General features: G+C 44.0%; 1 protein-coding gene across 13 annotated transcripts in view; it reads right to left on the bottom strand.

Annotated features, from left to right (window-relative positions):
• RAB31 (RAB31, member RAS oncogene family) overlaps positions 1-16,070 on the bottom strand; it is a 111,801-nt gene that overhangs the window by 29,260 nt on the left and 66,471 nt on the right. Inside the window, exon 5 of one of the 13 annotated variants that reach the window (XR_004345392.1) lies at positions 8,893-9,016. The exons of the other annotated variants lie outside the window; for them this stretch is intronic. The gene's annotated coding sequence lies outside the window, so the exon portion shown is untranslated. The remainder of the gene's footprint in view (positions 1-8,892; positions 9,017-16,070) is intronic. 13 annotated transcript variants of the gene reach the window in all.

Genomic DNA, 16,070 nt, shown 5'->3' with positions numbered 1-16,070 from the left:
ATAAATGTAACGTAAGTTGATATAATAAAGTGCTGAAAACTATACCCGGTACATAGAAGGTGTTTACTTAATACATCTTTACAAAGATGTCACCACTTTCTTAGAGAATGCCAAAAACATAGAGGAAATGAAGCAAGTGGAGGAAACAAGTAAGTAGGAGGCTCAAACTGCCTCAGAGCCTGTGTACATTTATTTGACTCAGGCCCCTCATTTTACGGCCCAGGAAGGCTCCCAGGCCAGTCATCGCTATTCCACAGAAGAACGGGGGACACAGGATACATCATTAAATACACTAACCACCATAAATCACCCCAAGAGTAAAATTACATCATAGTTCAAAGTCCTAACTCCATGAGAAAAATCTGACATTAATTCTGAGTAACTTTTATTCAAAGTTTGTGCACAACTTTTCATAAGCCACAGATATTTCTTGTTCTGTAATATTCTTACCCATGTTCTCTGCACACTTCGGTTTCAATTGTTTGGATTTTTAAAAATTTATTTGCGGGGCTTCCCTGGTGGCGCAGTGGTTGAGAGTCCGCCTGCCAATGCAGGGGACACGGGTTCGTGCCCCAGTCAGGGAGGATCCCACGTGCCGCAGAGCGGCTGGGTCCGTGCGCCATGGCCGCTGAGCCTGCGCGTCCGGAGCCTGTGCTCCGCAACAGGAGAGGCCACAACAGTGAGAGGCCCGCGTACCAAAAAAAAAAAAAAAAAAAAAAAAACAAACAACAACAAAAAAAAATTTATTTGCAAGCGCTCTTTGCATACTAAGGAACCTAGCCTTTTGTAATATATTTCCCACTTTTTTTTCAGCTTAGCATTTGTATTTAGACATTGTGTATGGCATTTTTTCCACACAGGAGTTTTCATGTAGTCAGACTTATTGATCACTTTCTTCCTTGACTTCTGAGTTTTGTATCATGATTAAAACAGTTCATTCCAATTCCAAGATTATTTTAAAGATTCCACTGCTTTCTCTAACTTCTATGGTTTTGTTGCTTTACAGTTAAATCCTTGATCCACTCTGAATTTATTTTCTCTCATTTTTTCCCCTAATTATCCCAAAACCATGTATTGAATTATCCCCCTTTTTTGGACTTATTTAAATATCATATACTAAATATCCCTATGTATTTCACCCTATGTCTTGATTCTGTAGTCTGTTCATTGATTTTCTGTCTAGTTCCCTGACAATGCTGTATTGTTTTATCACTAAATCACTAAAATATATTTCAATACGTGCTGAGATTAGTCCTTCCAATACTATTTTTGCCTGTTTGTTTTTCTAGGTGAATTTTACGATCATTTTGTAAAAACCTTTTACAAATGCAACTTTAAATTATCTGCGGTAATTTGCCTGGAAGCTCAGTGGATTCATGATGCAGGTGCACAGAAGTCTTCATCAACTTAGAGCAAACTGACATTTCTACACTACTACTCAGTTTTCCTATCCAAGGAAAAAGTACCTTTTTTGTCCTATCCTAGAACTGTAACATTCATCGATATAGGTCTCGCTCAATTCTTGCTGAATTCATTCCTAGGAATTACAATATTTCAGATTTTAAAAATGACACACACACCAAAACAGTCTATTACTCATTTACATTGTTACTTATAAAGAGGGTTTTAACTTCTACTTGATTTTCTAATTGATATAGGTAAAGAATAGTTCTTTTTTTAAAATTTATTTTTAATTTTTGGCTGCGTTGGGTCTTTGCTGCTGCACGCGGGCTTTCTCTAGTTGCGGTAAGCGGGGGCTACTCTTCGTTGCGGTGCGCGGGCTTCTCATTGGGTGGCTTCTCTTGCCGTGGAGCACGGGCTCTATGTGCGGGCTTCAGTAGTTGTGGCACTCGGGCTCAGTATTTGTGGCTCACGGGATCTAGAGCGCAGGCTCAGTATTTGTGGCGCACGGGCTTATTTGCTCCGTGGCATGTGGGATCTTCCTGGACCAGGGCTCTAACCCGTGTCCCCTGCATTGACAGGTGGATTCTTAACCACTGCGCCACCAGGGAAGCCCAAGCATAGTTCTTGTATATAGGTAAAGAACAGTTCTCAGTAGATAATCTTGGTTTTCCTAATCCTGCTTGCAATTAAAGAAATTCACATGAAAATGAGGATCACATCATTCATGCATCATACTGGCCAAGATGAAAACGTTTATTATCTGCCATGCTAGCATGTGGAGACAGAGGAGGGCTCAAACACTGCTCGCAGGGTAACCATGTGATTCCAGACTTCATGGGTAAATGCATAGCAGCCATGTCTCCTAAGAACTTTTCAGGTATCTTGGAGCAGGTGCACAAAAGTCCTCATTTTCCCAGAAAATTAAACACATATGTCAAAAAACAAGACACTTTGATGCTAAAAACAAAGAGACAAAACGACATACATCCAAGCTTCCCGCACTTCTCTCTGTCACATTAACAACCATCACTAAGCTTCTCTAGATGTCTTCAGAGGATGCCGCATGCATCTTGTAGGGCATCAGTCTCAGATGTGTTCTACAGACCTCCTAGCCCATGATTATTCAGGCCTTGTTAGAAATGAATACCCCTCTCCCCCAGACCTACTGAAGCCGAATGTTTAGTGGGCATAACCCAGAAATAGGCATTTTAGCAACTTCACGACCGTTTCTTATGCTTTCTATAGCTTGAAAACAACTCTTTTAGAAGGTAGACTGTAAAATATTGAGTTTGATATTTCTGCAGTCTATCCAATTCATAATCTGACACTATCAAGTCCAGAGTTTGGAAATCTGTATTAAGATGACTATACGTAGGACATAATAAAGTATACATTCACCAGGCACCATTTTATAAGTGATAAAAGAATAGTGGCCTCGTGAGCTCTTCCCAACAGAAAACTTCTGGTGTTTCTGGTGTGTTCTAGCGTGTATATTATATTTCTAAAATACCATACCAGCAATAACCAAGCATTTTATCTTCTGCCAGGCTCCTGGGATACGACAGTTACCATTTCACTGAAAAATGTTTGCCCTGTAATTTTACTCTCTCCTCCAACCACAGCCCCCTTCCAGCCAAGGTCAAACTGAAGCAACCAACTAAGCTGGCCATGAGGACGCACCAAGGCGCTGTGAGCAGGAGAGGCTGTTGAATGTCTGCTGGCATTATTTTTGTCAAAACCCTCCCATGTGTTTAAGGCATTCTAGCCAAAAGCAATACATGCCACCAAAGCCCATCAGAGGAAGGCTGCAGGCTGTTTGCAAAGGCTGTTGTGTGTCATGAAGTGGTCTCCGTCTCCCCAGCTCCCTCAAGCAGCCACTGAAATGCATAATCAGGGCTTACTGTGCTCCTACCAGCTCGTATTTTCTCTAAATATCCAAGATATTTGTGTAGCACCCAGAGGAGGCAACCATGTTAGCAATAATTAAATCAGCAAAATCTCTGTTCAAAATGCCAGTTCTTTTAGACCCTCAGATTGGTTTATCTGCCAGGTGGAACTAAAACTTAAATGAACTTTAAAAAAAAAAAAAGAATTACTACCTTCTCAATAAATATCTGATTGGACAATAACTCTTTACGATGATCTAAGCGCTTACAGTTAAAGCACTTGGCATGTGTACCCTGGGAAGGATTTCTGTTCCCAGGGGGCCGAGCCTGCTTATTAATGTGTCTGCAAATGTTATTAACCTGGGGCCAAATTCCTGGTGTCAGGTTCAAACAAGCAGTGTCAGGTTCCTGCCACAGACTTAGATGGACTGTTTCTCATGGAAAATGTCAGAATTTGAAACGAATGAGGACTGAGCAGAAAACACAGGTTCCCGATGGGGGCCTGGCCATTACCTCTGCTTCCAAATACCCCTTCTCCAGACAGAAATGTAGGCTAGTCCCAAGAGGCCAGAGAAACCATTGGAAAAAATCATTAGCTCCAAATTCTCTGAGCAGAATCAAATCAGCTACCATTTATTTTCTCTCGGTAGATCAGAAATTATTTTCCCTCTTGGATCCTGTTCGTACTTCTTAGGAGAGGAACATAGAACAAACATCGGCTCTGGGACAGACTACCTGGGTTTAAAGCTGGGCCCTACACCTTCTCAGCCACAGGACCTGGGCAAGCTCTTCAGTCTCCATGCCTCTGTTTCCTTATCGATAAGATGGGAGAATGACTGTAACTCACTGGGCTGTGAAGATTCAGTTAAACTACTTATAATAGTATCTGGCACACAGTAAGCATTCAATTCAGGTTGACAAGGATGATAATGGTGATGACGGTTAAACTTGTTTTCAATCCACCGCCTAAGTGAACAGTATATAAAGATAAGTAAATATCGTGCCATTTGAAAGTAACCACTGACATAGCTGTATTTCTTCACAGAAGTCACATTTTGAACTCCTAAAGGTCTGGGCAATATGTAAAGTGAAAGGGGAAAGATTGTTATATCTTCTAAGAAAATCTCCAGCAACAAACGCTTATCCCTCTGTTTAATCATACATCAGTTGAGAATTTTTTGAAACAGCCCTCCCCCGCCCTGTAAAGAAGGTTACAATGATCCCTATGGTTCTGGATTAAAGTCAGAGTTATCAATATGAACTTATGTTTATCTTAATATAGATACAAATGGATACTTACAGAAATAATTATAGATATGTGTGTATGTATACTCCTGTTAGCATACATACATATACTTCCCAGCTCTGTTCACCCAGAGGGCCTAGACTCAATGACACCCCAGTAGCAACGAGCACACTCAGCCCAGATCTTGGTTTCTAAATACCCTTCTCCAGTAAAAGGAATGAGGGCTGCTTGGAGAAATGGCTGAGTCTAGGGTTGTAGCCTAAGCCATCCAAGATGGGCCTGAAACATCTTATTGTGTCAGAAAGTAAGGAAGTACTCAAAACCCAAAATGATGCGTACATGTTAAAGGGACACAGGTGCCAAAAGAAAGAGCTCCCAGCGGCCAAAGTGGGAGCAATTTGGGTAACAAATTAAATGATACAATACTGCATTATAACTTAAAGTATAAAATAAATATCCATAAGTCCACACTGATATAAGTAAATGACTGAATAAATAAAATGGGGGTGAGACAAATTTCATCAGCAGAAGAATTACAAATAATTTATGTAGGGACTCCTCCCCCGAGGCAGTGGAGGACAATCCTTACCCCTTGAGTGAGGGCTGGGAACAGGGGCTGCCTTCCAAACAGCATGGTAAGCAAAGCGGGGGAGGGTAACTTTACAGTCACCACCTCAGCCAGGTGATCAAGGTCAGTATCATCAGGGATGACAAATCATGTTGATAACATGAACCCCTGCTATGCTTAATTAATAATAAAGTAATGAAAAGAGCACTTCACCCCTGTGGCCTTCCTCCCCAAGACACAAACCCTCAGTCTAATCATGAGAAACACATCAGGCAAACCCCAATTGAGAGACAGTCCCCAAAATATCTGACTGGTACTAAAAACTGTCAAGGTCATCAAAAACAAAGGAAGTCTGAGAAATTGTCCCAGCCCAAAGGATCCTAAAGAGGCATGGCAACTAGATGTAATATGATATTCTGGGTGGGATCCTATAATAAAAAAGGGATATTATGGGAAAAGTAATGAAATCTGAGTAAAGTATGGACTTCAGTTAATAATAAAGTATTATACAAAGTATAATAAAGTATAATGTAGGTTTCTTAGCTGTGACAAATGTACCACAGTAATTAATGTAAGATGTTAACAACAGGGAAAACTGGATATGGGGTATATGGGAACTCCATACTATCTTTGCAACTTTTCTGTAAATATAAAACTATTCTAAACTAAAGTTTATTTAAATATTTTTTAAATCGGCCATAAAAATAAACACTCCCCAACACACACATGTAGATTTGCGCCCCAACACTCTCCTAATCTCCACCAGACCACAACACACACACCCACACCCACACCCTACACCCTCAGGAAACCTTCCCTGGGGCCAACAAATATCGCTTACAGAGATTCCAGATCATATCAGAAGTCCAAGACCATTTATCAAGATTCATGAGAAAGCTGTGATAATTAAGTCAGTGTAGTATAGGTATGAGGATAGGTAAGTCGGCTTGTGAAACAGAACAGAGAGCCCTAGAAACAGACCTGTGCACCCAGGACACGTGATACACGACTGAGGTGGAATTTCAGCGGGGCTAGAATGGACTTTACAACCAAGAGTGCTGAGACGACTGGATATCCACATAGGAGAAACTAGGCAGCACACATAAAATCAGTGCCAAGTGACTTAAAGACAGACAGGAAAACAAAACTGTAAAGTTTTTAAAAGATAATCAACACAGTGGAATATCTTCATGATCTCGGGGGTGCAGAAAGATTTCTTAAATGATTCACCCTCCCTCGACCATTCCCCCCAAAAAAACATAAAGGAAAAACTTGATAAATTCTCTTAGGTAGGAATTACAGGCTTCTGATGCTGTAAAAATATAAAGAGAGGACTTCCCTGGTGGCGCAGTGGTTAAGAATCTGCCAGCCAATGCAGGGGACACGGGTTCCAGCCCTGGTCCAGGAAGATCCCACATGCCACGGAGCAACTAAGTCGTGCGCCACGGCTACTGAGCCTGTGCTCTAGAGCCCACGTGCCATAACTAATGAAGCCTGTGTGCCTAGAGCCTGTGTTCCACAACAAGAGAGGCCACAGCAATGATAAGCCTGCGTGCTACAACGAAGAGTAGCCCCCACTCGCCGCAAAAGAGAAAACCTGCGCACGGCGACGAAGACCCAACACAGCCAAAAATGAATAAATAAATAAAAATTTTAAAATATATATAAAGAGTGAAAATACAAGACATAAATTTGAGAAGATATTTCAACACATACCATCAAATTAGATAGATAGATAGATAGATAGACAGATGAATAAACAAGATGAAGGTAAATATACCAAACGGTGGCAAAGTCTTGAACAGGCTCTCCACACAAGACGAAACTTGAATGGCCAATAAATAAAAACATGCCAACTTCCCTGGTAACTGGGGAAACGCAAACTGAAATTCTTATCACATCTCTCTCCACGCCCTGGCGTCTTACAGCACTAAGGGCATTGAGTAACAGGAAGTCTCCTGCACTACCGGTGTCCTCCTTGGAAAACATTGGCATCACCTAGTAAAACTGAGCTTGCGCCCACCCTGTGACTCAGCAATTAGACTCTTACACACCTGAACCTAAAGGAATGCTAACACGTGGCACTATGAGATATGCAAGAAATGTTCAAGAAGCAATGTTCATAATAACAAGGCAGAAATAACACAAATACCCATCACCTGTAGGATGGATAGATAAGTTGTGTTGCACTTATCAAATAGAACTGTGCACGGGACTTCCCTGGTGGCGCAGTGGTTAGGAATCCACCTGCCAGTGCAGGGGACACAGGTTTGAGCCCTGGTCCGGGAAGATCCCACATGCTGCGGACCAACAAAGCCTGTGTGCCACAGCTACTGAACCTATGCTCTACAGCCTGAGAGCCACAATTACTGAGCCCGCGTGCCTAAGAGCCCGTGCTCCGCAACAAGAGAAGCTACCACAATGAAAAACCTGTGCACTGCAACGAAGAGTAGCCCCCGCTCGCTGCAACTAGAGAAAGCCCGCGCGCAGCAATGAAGACCCAACGCAGCCAAAAATAAATAAATAAATTTGTAAATAAAAATTAAAAAGTAAATAAAGTGTATTAAGACTGCCTTAAAAAAAAAAAAGTGTACAGCTGTGGAAACGGGACAAGGTACAGCTAACATTCATTGTGATGAAATCTCCCAGACATGTTGAGGTAAGAGACAAACCATCATATAATACACTCAGGGTTATTCCATTTACATAAAGTTCAAAAACAGGCAAACCTAAATCTATTGTTTAGATATGCAAACATGGGTGGCAAAGTACAAAGAAAAAAAGTGATGGTTATCACAAAAGTCAGAGCAGCAGTTACTTCTGGATGGGGAGAAGGGGATGTGATTGAGTAGGTACAGAGCTGTTCAAATTCATATTATTCTTTAAGATATACGTAAGTGTTTTATAGATTCTTCATTAAGAATACTTGATAACTGAAACAGAGCAATTCCAGATCCCTCTCTGGGGAGGTCAGTCTTCAGTTCCTTCCCTCCCACTTGGATAATAGCAGTAGATGCAGGCTCAGCCACTGCACAGCATCAGAAGAAGGTAGAAACACGCGAAGGTGCATCTCAGGGCACAAAACTCACATTTTAACAACGCAGACTACTCTGCTTCCTCATCTCATGTAAGGAAAATGCTGGATGTATTATTCATTCATTCATTCATTTACTTGTTTGTTTGTTTGTTTATGCTGTGTCGCGTGGCTTGTGGGATCTTAGTTCCCCGACCAGGAATTGAACCCAGGGCCACGGCAGTGAAAGCTCTGAGTCCTAACCCCTGGACTGCCAGGGAAGTCCCTGGGTGTGTTTTAATACTTGCCATGATATTTCCACACCTTGCACAGTAGTGGCTTTTGATGTTCGTTGGCTTTTTTGCTTTTTAGTATTTGGAATAAACTGGATTTTTATCATCTAACATCTCAAGTTCTGTTATTTGGTTTGTATAATTTTAAACAAACTCTTATACCCATTTTTGGCCCACTGTCAAGAATGGAATGAGTTTTGGAGTCACACGTAAGAAGTGAAAGCAATTCATGTATTCTTAGTAAAACAATATTTATTTCCAAATATATTTTTCATCTACTGAAGACCTCAACTTCCTCCCCAAAACTTGAAACTACTGGTACCTGATGATTTCTGGCTGGGTTGGCATGTGTTTCAGGAAGCTGCACAGCGGGCACTGAGCCTGCAATATCCAGCTCTCACCCTGGTTTCCCGCTCTAGATGACACAGGAAATTGCAAGAAGCCTTACTTGCTGAAGAATCCAGAGAGGGTCCCACACCTACCGTGGTGTTGGCAGATAGGTTCCATTGCTTTAGCTGGTGGTGACTACATGCAGCTCTATGTTAAGAAGGCTGAGACCACAGAGGCTCAGGAGAAGACAGAGCCATGACTGACGGGCAATGGAGCCTGGGGATGAGAGACAGAAGTTGGAGGCAGGACCTCGGGGAGTTTGCCATCCTGGCCCTGCCCACTGAGCCCAGACACTCGGCATACTTTTAAGCCACTCACCACACACCCATCTTCTCCCCATTCCTGAGGGCAGACGATCAGGTAGATACTCTTGATATCCCCCCCCACCCTGCCATGACACCTGTCAAAGGCCCTCCCACGCCCATGCCTTTGTCCATGATCTTCCCTTCCTGGAATTTCCTCCTACCCGACTCATCCTGAACAGCCCAGCCTGTGACACATTTTATCCATGAGCCTTTCCAAATCACCGTCTGCAACGACAGACTTTCCCTTTCCTGAATCCCTTTGTCCTTCCTGCACCTTAACTTTGGAACTTTATTAAACATAGTCTTGGGGGCTTCCCTGGTGGCGCAGTGGTTGAGAGTCTGCCTGCCGATGCAGGGGACACGGGTTCGTGCCCCGGTCCGGGAAGATCCCACATGCCGCGGAGCGGCTGGGCCCGTGAGCCATGGCCGCTGAGCCTGCGCGTCCGGAGCCTGTGCTCCGCAACGGGAGAGGCCACAACAGTGAGAGGCCTGCGTACCACAAAAAAAAAAAAAAAAACAAAAAAAACATAGTCTTGTATTACTCATTAGATATTTTCCTCCCCCTGTATATCCCTCTTGGCTCCCCAAATAGAAATAAATAGCTCTAAGAAAATATTTTCTTCTCTTTTCTTGTACTTCCCATAGTACTTTGCTCCACACAGAACTACCAAAAGTTATTTGCTAATCGAATAACTGAAAACTGGTAGAATAAATCGCCTTCCTCGTCCCCCAGCCTAGTTTCACTTCTACCCCAGCTGCTCTGTTCTTGGAAGACGACCTCTACTCCAGGAGAAAAGTCTTGACTCATCGGCAGCAGCCCAACCAATGTCTCACAGTGTTTCTCTTGGAGACACCAGAAGTGTTGCTGTAAGATCTCAGAGACCCTGATTCCATTCCTCAGGATTCCATCCCTGATCATCTCCTGGGTTGTATTTAGTGGGGGAAGGGAGGAACCTTGGGCATCCCCAGGTCATCACCCACCACCTCTCCAAGCCCCAGACTCCACCACTACTTTCGGTGGGTAACTTCCATCTGCTACCACAGGCAAGATAAAATAAATCAGGCCTCAAAGGCTCTCTCCTATCAGCACTTCTACACCATCACTCCTTCACCCTTTCTGATTCGTTCACAGCCCTAAGGATGTCAGGAGACCCCTAAGCTGGAACCCATTAGAGGAAGGCCAATGTCTAAGTGATCAAGAAAGGCAGGAAGAGTTCCTAATCTGGAGAGGTCACAGGGGGGGTTGTGTACAGAGTCAAGAGTCCAAAATCGGTAAAAGAAAAGCCAAGGAAACAGAACTGGAACCTGCTATGAGGTAGGGGTGGGGTGGGCGTAATTTCTCCAATAAATTACTTATTATGATGGCTACAGATCAAGGCTGCTTGAAAGGCTGACGGGGAAAAGTGAAGGGGGGATTCTGGCTGAAGTGTCAGGGGTGGGATAGGGAACCTCTTCTTCCTCTAACCTCAACACCTGGAGGATCCTTCCCCCCATCATTGATTAAAGCAGATGGTTCCTGAAATACCTGCAGTGCATCACATGAAAGCACTCAAGCAAGGTGATCCTAATTCCTGGCCCAAGCCAAGGCAACCAAGTACAGGCTGGATCTGGGGGAGTCCCAGCATCCAGGAGGGGGCTGGGTGCAAGATGCTGGTCCAGCGGCATCTGATATTAATCAGATGGAGGCAAACCAGCCCACAGTCGCACCTTTTCTCCTGATGACTATCATTGTGAGATGCAGAAAATGGGGCAGAGAACTGGAGCTGCTTCTGAAGGGGACAAGACGGTGGGTCAGTGGTGCTTCCTCCGTATCCTGAATGATGCTGGACCACTGTTTCCAGCCTCTGTGAGCTCCGAAGGGCAGCAGGGAGGCCCAGGCAGGTGTGGCCTGCAGTCAGAAGCCCAGCCAGGTTCCAGGACCCCGTTCCTCTTCCCTCGCATCAACTCCTATCACCTAAGGCAATGCTTTTGCGAGTATGGCCCTTGGACCACTTGTAAAAGAACTGCTTTACAAAATGTATTTGTCCCCAGCCTGCTCCTGCCCTATTGAATCAGAATCTACGGAACTGAATCCTGGAATCTGAATTTTAACAAGTGTGCTAAGCAATTCTTATGTTCATGGAACTTTTAAAACTCCTAAAGCAAGGTGATCTATTTCTTTTTTTTCTTTTCAAGACTTGTTTGCCCAAAATTTCCCACCAGGCCCGGGACAAGGCTGTGCAGTCTCTGGCAGGCTCTCCAGACTTTCTGAGAAGAAGGTTTCTTTTCCCTCTAGACCCCAGGCCAAATGTGCCCTCATCAGAGGCACCTGGAATTAGCCCGAGGCCTCGTGTTACTAGTTCAGAAGCCTGGGACCCGCCCTGCTCAGCACATGTCAGCAAATGGTCACTGTCCGGGCTCCAAGCTGGCTGCGCTCCTCCAGCCGGCCACCTCAGGCCCTGCACAGTCAGTTCAGCGCAGGCTCTCTGATTTTATTTCAACTATGTATGTTCCTAAAATGTCCCCAATTTGCAACGCCCCCTTCCAGCATCAGTAGATGGTAAGGAGAAGGGAGGTGCCCCATCCCCTAGGCCCCATCAGGAGTCACACACACTTCTCCCCAAGGCCCGTCCTCACTGGGGAGGGAGGGGGCAGGAAAGCAGGGAAGGGATGTCCCCGGAGCACCTGCTGTGCACAAGCCGGGGACAGTCTTCTCACACACAGTATCACCAACTCCAGTTTGCTTCCTCGCCCGGGTTCAGAGAGACCACACATCACTCCAACTCCACAATAATCTGAGCCCGAGGAGATTCTGTCTAGAATTCTTCAAGATATTCAGGAAAATCTCTCAGAAAGATCAGAAGCCTTAAAAAAAAAATCCAAACTGGAAGTCCTGAGTTCCTCTGATCAGATGCCCGTGAGGGCCTTTCATGCTGGGGTGTGGTCAGACCCTTCTACCCTCTTCTGGAATATTGGTGGATGTGAAACCCACTGACCCCATGATCGGCATCTCCCCTGCGAAGCACTTCTGCACACAAGCCTCCAGTGGCTGAGTCAAGTTCAGGGAGTTAATCCCATTTCAAGTCCAGGCACTTTCAAACTACGCCAGGCCTAGCTCTGCTCAAGGATTTACAAGCTTACACAACCAAAGTCTGTTAGGTGAGCCCGGCTCCTGCTACACACACACACCAAATCTACATACTATCCTTCTCCAACCCCCAGTGAAAAAGAAACTATAGTCTTGTGGCAATTACAGAAGAGCAAAGTATTTTAGATTAGAGTAAAAGAAGGTCAAGCTCTAAATAAGGTCTGGGGTGGAGAGACTTGGCTAACTCCCCAGAAAAATCGTACCGGCAGGCGGAATCTGGAGCAGCTGGATTGGTTGGCCAAGAACGCAATTCCACTGCCATGGAAAGGAGTCAACAGCAGGTGTCATTAGGCTCGCAGGCCTATCATTTACCAGACTATTTCTGTCTAGCGGGAGAAAGTTTATCCTCTGGGCAAGGACCAATCCACCAGGCTTCCCCTTCTCCGCTTTCCTAAACAGGAGTTTTTAATAGAGTTCCCGTTTTTCTTCTGTACAGTGGGTGTGGCGGGGGAGTGGTTAAAGTCATCCTTTGGCTCAGTGTGTTTACAAAACTTGAGTTAATCATATATAATATACATAATATGCATGTATATGTGCACATATACATGTCCGCACACACACACCACTGCCTAATATTTACTTATTATTTTTATCTAAATCCAACTTTGTTGACTGAAATTTGTACTGGGGTAGCTGTGGATTCACACGCAGTTACAAGAAAAAATACTGAGAGACTCCTTGTACGCTTTGCCCTGTTTCCCCAAATGGCACCGTTCTGCAAAACTGTAACATCATACCCAGGACACTGACACCAATACACTCCATGTTGTTCAGATTCCCCTGGCTTTACTGGTGCTTGTGTGTGTGTATTATCACTCGTGTAGGTTCGTGTCCTCCCCACAGAGAGGTGGACGTTTCCAGCATCACAAGGATGCCTCGTGCTGCCCGTTTATGTCCATGCTGTCCTTCCCCCGCCCCTCCGCCCACCTCACCCCGACCATAACCACTAATCTCCCTCTAATTCTAAAATGGTTTCATTCCCCAAAGTTATATAAGTGGAATCATACAACATGAAACCCTCGGTACTGGCTTTATTCACTCAGCGTATTTCCCTGGAGGTTTGTCCGGGTTGCTTGTACCCGTTTTGTTCCTTTTCACTGCTGAGTAGTATTCCACAGTGTGATGCACCCTGGTGTGCCCACTGAAGGACATCAGGGCCGATTCCATCACAAACAAGGTTTCTGTGGGGACTTCCCTGGTGGCGCAGTGGTTATGAATCTGCCTTCCGATGCAGGGGACATGGGTTTGATCCCTAGTCAGGGAACTAGATCCCACACGCATGCCGCAACTAAGGAGCACACATGCCTCAACTAAGACCCAGTGCAATCAAATGTAAATAAATAAATAATTGTTTTTAAAAAAATGTTTCCATTAACTTTCATTTGCAGGTTTTCTGTGAACGTAAGTTTTCATTTCTCTGGGATAAATGCCCAAGAGTGTGATTGCTGGGGCGTATGGTAATTTTATATTTAGTTTTTAAAGAAATCGCCAAAGTGTTTTCCAGGGTTTTATGCTCACGTCAGCGATGTACGAAGGATCCAGCTCTTCCCCACCCTCACCCGCACTGGTCGTCATCCCTCCTTCTTATTCTAGCCATTCTGATGGTCTGATTATGACATTCAGCATCTTTACAGGGCTTTGCTCAACACCTTGATATTCTCTTGGGTGAAATGTCTGCTCATCTCTTTTGCCCATTTTAAAATGAGACTTTATTAAACAACTTATTAGACTTTATTAAGTCTTCAGAGTTCTTTATGTAGCCTACATGCTACTCCTTTGTCAGATGTTTGGTTTGCAAATATTTGCTCCCAGTCTGTATGTTGTCTTTCATCCTCTTCACGTGGGCTTTCACAGAGCAAATGTTTTTAATTTTGAAGAGGTCCAATTGATCAATTTTTCCTTAGATACACTGGGATTTTGCTATCAAGTCTAAGAACTCTTTGCCTAACTCCAGATTCTCAAGATCTTCTCTTAGATATTTTCTAAAAGTTTCTAAGAGTTTTACATTTTACATTAAAGTCTATGATTCATTTTAGAGTAATTTTTATATAAGGTGTGAGGCTAGGGTTGAAGTTCTTTTTTTTTTCCCTTTTTTTTAAGGTTTGGCAGTTCCTCAAATTATTAAATACCGAGTTACCAAATGACCCCAAAATTTTACTCCTACGTATACACCCAGGAGAAATGAAAACATATGTCCGTATAAAATTTGTACACGGGGCTTCCCTGGTGGCGCAGTGGTTGAGAGTCCGCCTGCCGATGCAGGGGACACGGGTTCGTGCCCTGGTCCAGGAAGATCCCACACGCCACAGAGCGGCTGGGCCCGTGAGCCATGGCCGCTGAGCCTGCACGTCCGGAGCCTGTGCTCCGCAACGGGAGAGGCCACAACAGTGAGAAGCCCGCATACCAAAAGAAAAAAAATAATTTGTACATGATTATTCACAGCAGCACTTTTCATAATAGCCAAAAGGTGGAAACAACTTGAATTTCAACTGGTGAATGAAAAAATAAAATGTGGTATATCCACACAACGGAATAACAGTCAGCCATGAAAATGAATGAAGTAACTGATACAAACTTCAACATGGATGGACCTTGGAAGTATGCTGAGTGAAAGAAGCCAGGCACAGAAGACCACGTTTGTATGATTTCATTTATACAAAATGTCCACAAAAGGCAAATTAATAAAGACAGAAAGGTAGATTAGTGGTTGCTAGAGGTGGGAAGGAGGTGGAAATTGGAAGTGGCTGTAAATGAGCATGACGCTTGTTTGCAGAGTGGAGATGTTCTGAAATGAGATGTGAGGCTGACTAGACAACTCTATACATACACAAAATTCATTGAACTGCATGCTTAAAACAGATGGGTCTTATGGTTTGTCAATTATCTCAATAAAATATATTAAATGCTTTTTTAAATTTACTAGCATCAAACTGGGTTTTCTTGTTGAGTTAATCAGAGGTTTGAAGGAGAATCTCAAAGGGAGTTAGGTCCTTGATTCAATAGCAAGGAGAATTTAAGAGAAAAATCTAAGAGAGTTTTGTATCTAACAAGAGATCCACATTCCACCCTTTAAACCACAACCACGGGAGCTGGAGAAGCTACATTCGGACCCACTGAGGCCAAACCAGGGGGCGTGGGCTCATGGGACAGTGACCCCATGATGTCACACTGGAAGCTGGAAGTAGCACTGGATCATCTCCCTTTGGGGATGGAGTATAGATAAGCAGACAAAGCAGAATGTCTGCCGAGGAGAATGCAGAACAGTGAATTCCACCCTGAGAAACGGTGTGACTTCGGTGCCAGCGGCCAAACCAACATGTCACAGACATCAGGTTGGACTTTTCCAGGAACTGCCCCTCTTCAAAACCACCCACCCTCCCATTCTTGTGACTACGGCGGGAGAAATCATCTGTCCCGCCCACATCCCCTCCCTTGGCCACAAATGCTTTCTCATGACGTGTGGCAATCCTTTTATGGCAATGTAGAAACAAAGAGAGCCCCAGGCCAGGATCTTTCTAGAAACCAAAGCTGGAACATATCAAATACCAGAGCTAAAGGCACCCCTGTTTTTTTTACCATGTGGATCCTAGTACCTTCCAATAAATTCCCCTTTTTCCTGAAATTAGTTTCAATTGAGTTTCAATCCCCTATAGTCAAGAGTCCTAACTAATTCCATTCACGTTTAAATCGTTTTCTGCTTAAATTGTCATCCATTCGTTCTCCCACGACACACAAGGCTTAGTTCACTGGAAGTCACACCTTTATCACAATTCGATGGTGTCAGGTGAGAGCAAAGGCTTTCTCTCAGCAAAGGCTGCCTCCACCCACCCAGCCCACC

The sequence above is a fragment of the Phocoena sinus genome, chromosome 14 (genome assembly GCF_008692025.1).
Source record: "Phocoena sinus isolate mPhoSin1 chromosome 14, mPhoSin1.pri, whole genome shotgun sequence".
In the NCBI taxonomy this organism is placed as follows: Eukaryota; Metazoa; Chordata; class Mammalia; order Artiodactyla; family Phocoenidae; genus Phocoena; species Phocoena sinus.
The sequence above is the reverse complement of the archived record's forward strand: the minus strand, read 5'-3'. Positions and strand labels throughout refer to the sequence as shown.